At 47.9% G+C, this 6324-nt stretch overlaps 1 pseudogene; it reads left to right on the top strand.

Annotated features, from left to right (window-relative positions):
- The first annotated feature begins 622 nt into the window (after nt 1–622).
- LOC114053395 lies at nt 623–4897 on the top strand (annotated as a pseudogene).
- Nucleotides 4898–6324: the final 1427 nt, after the last annotated feature.

Below are 6324 nucleotides of genomic sequence, written 5' to 3'. Positions count from 1 at the left end.
TTCAAATATCAATTTTACTACTTCCTAACTTTTATGATCTTGAAAAAATCTCTTAACATCATTGGTTTTCAGTTTCCTAATCTGTAAAATAAAGATTATTTGTAAAATCCTTTCCAGGGTTAACTTTATGCTCTCCATAAAAAATTGAAGTTTAATGGTTTCCTAGTTGGGGTGATGAGACAAGAAAGAGGGAAAATCCTAACAAATGTGCCCAGGTTCTTTGTTTCTGACAAAAAGGTTATTAGAGATTCACACCTTCATATTTCAGGCAATTCAGAACCAATCTTCTGCTGAAATAGTGCTCTACCCCATTTTAATAATTAAGCTATTCCATTTGTTATTATTGAGTTGTGTCTGACTCTTCTTGAATGCATTTGGGGTTTTCTTACCAAAGAATTTGGAGTGGTTTGCCATTTTCTCCTCCAGCTCATTTTTCAGATGAGGAAACAGATGCAAACAGGGTTAAGTGACTTACCCAGGGTCACACAGCTAGTAAATGTCTGAGGTCTGGATTTGAACTCAGGTCTTTCTGAGTCCAGACACTGGACTTTATCCACTGTGCCCCATTCCTGCCCCTTTTACAGTGAGACAAAGTCTTCTACTCTGATTCTGAATTACATTTATTGGACTCTGATTTACTCTTTATTGTTGGGTCCCTTGTTTGGTTATCTACAAAGTCTAGGGAGGTTAACAAGACTTGCCTGAGTCACAGCTGGGACGGATGTCATTCAAATGGAGGTGGCAACACACCCCTCCACAATTTTGTGTAGGGACATTTTCTTCCTAACTTCTAAGGAGAGGAAAGGGTCACGCTGAGGAGGGCTGGAGGTTGGAAAGCCAGCAGAGGAGGGTTGAGGGCTGTGACCTTATTTTTATCTGATTCAAGACGGAAGCACAAGAGCTGTGTGTTCCTGGAGTGATAATGGGAGTGAGGGAGACTCAGGCACTACCTAGAATTAGAGGCTACTCTGTGAATAACACAGAAAGTTGGAAAATCTATAAAGCTGGGAATTTCCTCTGTGTTAATTTCAGTTTTGGTTTCCTAACCTTCATTCTGCCCATTCACCAATGACGTTTTTTATCTTACATTTTCTATTGGGTGGCAGAGACTCTGTGAAACCAACCAGAACTTAAGGATTCTTCTTCTATAAACCCAGTGTAAATTGATTTCCGTAATCTTGTGCTTCATCTGCTTTTTGACCATGGAGCGTTACATACTCTCTCTCTTTTTGTTGAGGTGCCTGGTCCTGACAGAGACCTGGGCAGATAAGTAGAGAATAATATTAAATGGCTGCCTGGGGTTTTGCTATAGAAAACTCTTCCAACACCAGCCCACAGTGAATTTTCCGGGAACCAGCTCCTTAATCTTAGGCGAAGTCAAGGTGGTGGTGAAAGGAAGAAGCGATGAATGACTTAAGCGTGTGTGTGACTTAGGGACCAGTAGCCTTCTATCCCTTAGCTGGGCTTTGGCAGGAGGGTGTGTGTGAGTGGGGTGGGGTGTCCCTTAGTTTGGGACCTTAGTTTAGTGTGTGACTGGATTGATAGGTGGGTGTGAGGACATGGGGCAGAGGTGCCAGAAGGGAGAATGAATGCGACGTCCTGGAGGCGTTAAGAAGGGAGCAGAGCTGTCTGGGAACCCCCGGTATTCAACGGCGAGGATAGAGAACCAGTAGCAGCTTTGTAGAGGATCGTAGTAGCGGGTGGGATGAGGCTAGGGGCAGGTGAGGACACAAAGTGGAAGGCTGAGGGTGAGGAGTATGAGAGACCCAGGACCCCGACCAGAGGTGGGAGCGGGCAGAGAGGGGGCAGCGTCTAGGTCTAGGAGATGGGTGACTACGACCTGCGTGGCTTGTCAGGGAAGGCGTTTTGCTGATCTCAAAGGGGCTGGGATACCAGGGGTGAGGAGGCGTCTCGAGTCGTTGCGGTTCGGAGTCTGGAGTCACACCCCGGGCTTGTCGGTAGATGGTGGGCCACCGGAGTCGGGGCTACTCGGTCACTGCCCTAAGTCTGGGTCCGGGTCCCCACGTCTCAGGCTCTCACTCTCTGAGATATTTTGACGCCGCCGTGTACCAGCCCGAGATCGGGAAGCTGCGGTTCATCTCAATGAGCTACGTGGATGATCAGAAGTTAGTGCGCTTCGACAGCGACAGCGAGAGTCAGAGGATGGAGCCGCGGGCGCCGTGGATGAACAAGATGGACCAGATGGATCAAGACTATTGGGAGTGGGAGACGTGGAAAATGAAGGTGACAGCACAGGATTACCGAGTGGGCCTGGAGACCTTGCGCGGCTGCTACAACCAGAGCGAGGGCGGTGTGTGACATGGGACCCCGGGGTCACAAATCACCATCCCACGGTCACCTGCGGGCCCCACTGGGGACACGGGGTGGGGGAGCCTCCCAAGGCTAAAGGAACTGCTTACTTCCAGTGCTAACCCAGGTCTTGGGTGGGTCGTGGAATCATTGGTTGGGGGGGAAAATCTGTCGGTGCTGACCCTGGGGCTGGGGCCGGGGCAGGGGTCCACTCCCTCCAGCGCATGTACGGCTGCGAAGTTTCCCCCGATCTCACCTTCAAGAGCGGATTTCTACAATACGCCTACGATGGGTACGACCACCTCACCCTGGACACGGATACCTATACATGGACTGCGTCGGTGCCCTAGGCTGTGAACGCCAAGCCCAAGTGGGAGACTGAGCAGGGCTTCGTGGAGAGAAAAAAAGCCTATCTGGAGGAGAAGTGCGTGCAGTGGTTGCATAATTACCTGGAGATCGGAAAGGAGGCTCTGAAGAAGGCAGGTACCGCCGGTCCCTGATCGAGTGTACGTGGCACTCAAGGCCTCTAGCCGGCCCTTCTCCACCTCCCCTGGAGCCTCAGCCCCGCGTTCCTGACTTCGGCGACCCCATGGACCTCAGGGCTCGGATTGTGTGTTGTTCCCCGTCGCCCAGTCTGTCCTTGTGCCCCTAGAGGGGAGGGAGGAAAGGGAGACCCTGGAAAAGCCTCTAACCTTTGCCCTCAGACCCACCTTCTTCCCAAGTGACCCGTCACACAACCCACGATGGGCAGGTGACCCTGCAATGCCGGGCCCAGGACTTTTACCCTGCAGAGATCTCTCTGACTTGGCTGAGGGATGGGGAGGAACAGCTTTAGGAGACGGTGCTCATTGAGACCAGGACAGCAGGAGATGGGACCTTCCAGAAGTGGGCAGCTGTGAGGATCGCCTCGGGCCAGGAAGGGAAATATACCTGTCAAGTTCAGCATGAGGGACTGTCTGCCTGAAATGGGGTAAGGACAGAGAGGAGGAGTTAGGGAAAAGGTCATCCCCCACCTCCCAGAAAGTGCAGAGGGATGTGGAGTTACCGGCGGGGGGGGGGGGGGGGGGAGGTTGGGGAAGGAGTTAGTAAATCTCAGGTCAGAGAGGGATCAGGTCTTTCATTTTCCTTTTCCACTTTAGAGCCACAGGCCTCTCCCACTTGGATCATTGTGGGCATCATTGCTATTATCCTCCTCCTCATTGAAGTCATTGCTGGAGTTGTGATCTGGTGGAACAGGAATCCAGGTAGGCAAGACACAGGAAGGGGGTCACATTAGGCAGCAGGCACAGTGGAGATTCTGGCTTCCCCTGAACTGGAAGCTTGTCTTTTTGTCCCCAAGTTCTCTCTTTCCCATATAAGAGACTATTAGATAGACCCTAAAATTTTAGATAAACAAACCTGTAAATAGAAAATATTTTTCCGGAAAATGCTTTGCAGTGGTATAACAGTCTGGCTGAGTGGGCAACTGCTTCAGACTCATATCAGAAATGAATATGGGGATTTCTGCCAAAGGAATTGGGTGTCCCCAGCTGGGGGTTGGAGACCAGACTTGGAAACCTACTGATGCAGGACCTGAGGTTGTGAAGTGCCCATTTGTGGTGTCTCTTTTCTCTCTTCCTGTTGGATCCTGCTGGACTGAGGCGGAGTTTGGTGTGGAGTCTTGTAATTTATTGTGTGTCCAAGACAAATCAGTGACCTTCTGGTGCCTTAGTATGGTCTCCTCTCCTGGACTCTCCCCTGGAATTTTTTTTCTTTTCCAGGTTGAAAAGGAGGGAACTATGTTCAGGTTGCTGGTAAGTGAAAGGTTGACATGGAGGGTAGAAAGAAGGGGCCAACCCATGGTATCTTTGGGACATGAGAAATGAGAAGTCAGAGGAGAGGCTTTCCTCAGTTTCCTCTTCTCCTTCCATGTCACTGTTCTGTTAAATATGTCCCTGCCTAGGTTGTTTCCGTCCTTTGTCTCTAGGCAATGACACTGCACAGGGGTCAGATGTCTCTCTCGTAGCCAAAGGTGAGATGCTGGGGACCTTAGAAGTGGAGAGGGACTGGTGTAAAGGGGCCAAGCAAAGAGGATGGGTATGTGAGTCGTTGGATGAGGATTGGATGGGTGGTGAGGCAGGCTTTTCAGAATGATGAGAAGCTTGAGGCCAGAGGTGACTTTGAGGGTCCCCCTTAACCTGTCTTTCTTTTTTCAGCTTGAGAGAATTGCCTTGAGAAAGAGAAGAAGGATATTTGAGTCTCTAATTCCTGTTTTATTCCTGTTGACCTCTGCTTTTCTCTGAAGCATTGGCCCCTGTGGTTATCACTGTACTTTACTGGCCAAACCCCAGGGAAGCATCATTAGTGCTCTCACTCCATTACCTAAGGCTTCCCACCTCTGCCTTCTTTCTTTCTACCTTTCTCACTTTGTAGAGAGACAACCAGTCATAAAAACCAAAAGGCTTTGGAAATGAGCCTGCCTTCACATTTGATGTTGTACTGAACTGTGATATTTTTCCTACTGCAAAAACATGTACAACAAATTATTTTTCTTGAATCTTCAACTTTACTCTGAAATCTCAGTTGAGCTTTATATTTGGGTGGGGAATTTAGGGGGGGTGGGATGACAAAGTGGAGATATTCTGGCCATATGATGGAGAAAATAAATTAAAGCTTGAAGACTTCTAAGAATTCCTTTATTTGTGCTGCTGAGTCTGTGATTGCAGGAAGGGCTGAGGCAAAGATGAGAAGGAGCCCTAGGGAGGGAGAGTGGATTGTAAATGATGAGTGTGCAGATGTTTTTCTTTGGTTTGTATTGCTCAGGTACACTTGCTGACATGGTATATTCTGACTTGTTCCAGGGCTTCAGACAGAGCCCGGGCTACATACTCCTCCTGTAACTGGAATTATACACAAAGAAGCTGATAGGTCATCAGCCACAGGCTTACCCTTAGTACCTACTTTGAAAGAGTTTCAATTCTCTTTTTTGTTGTCATTTTCCTCCACCCTTGTGTATGCTTCCTAGCTTTTCTTTCATTGCAGGAGCCTCCCTAAAGGCTTTTGTGGTCTCTACTCAAAGCTCAGTACAGGGCCCTGGGGCTTCATCTCTGTTGGTGATAGCCACTGCATTAGATGACTGTTGCCTTGTCTCCTTTTTAGACTGTCTCAGGATTGGGGCTTTTCTTCCCTCTGAAGGACAGAAGGGTCTGAATTTAGAATCAATGAAGGAGAGAATATCTGGTTTCTAAATATAAAAAAGCCCTTTCCCCTTCTCTGCCTTACGGAGGTCCCTACCCTATACACATTTAGAACCAGTTTGTCCCTCTCTACCTATAATTTTCCTCCCCAACTCTCCTTTCCCCTTTTAAATGATCCCCACTGCTGGGAAATTTTGACTTCCCCTCTTTTGTTCTGCCCTAATACTTCTTTTCAAGTAAGAGGAATATTTTAATTATTTATATTTCTCTCCCATTTATAATCACTATCTCAGCTTAGCATTGGGCAGTTTTTTTTCTCATTGAAGACTATCCAAGTTTTGTGCACTTGTTGTAAAATCCCTGTGTGTGGGAGTTTCCCATTGCAATTAGTAATGGATCCAAGGAAGGCCATCATAAAATAGTGGAAGGAGGCAGAGACTTAAGCCCTACTATCTCCTAGTTGATACATGATAATGAAGAGAACACATTTGACAAAAATATGTCAGGTCAGATCTTGGGGTTGTGTTGGGGCATTTGTTGTTCACATCATACTTTGAGTGCTTTGGACATAGTTTTTGCAACAGAAGGTTAGAAGCCAAGAATTTTGTGATAATAAGCAGGTGGATGATCTCCCCTGGGATGTAAGTCATCTTATACCATGGTCAGACATGATTTGGGGACCCTGGGGTTGAAGTAGGGAAAGAGCTTAGAGGGAGCAGAACTACATTCCTCTTTGAGTGCAGCAGTTTCCTCTTACCTAAGTCATCCACTTGTGGAGGGTTGTATATGGAGGGCTTACCTTCTCTCTCCCCACAAGACTTCCTGTCCCCCTGTGGCT

Source organism: Vombatus ursinus, unplaced genomic scaffold (assembly GCF_900497805.2).
Source record: "Vombatus ursinus unplaced genomic scaffold, bare-nosed wombat genome assembly UNPS02014811.1, whole genome shotgun sequence".
In the NCBI taxonomy this organism is placed as follows: Eukaryota; Metazoa; Chordata; class Mammalia; order Diprotodontia; family Vombatidae; genus Vombatus; species Vombatus ursinus.
This window is presented reverse-complemented; position numbering and strand designations above follow the sequence as displayed.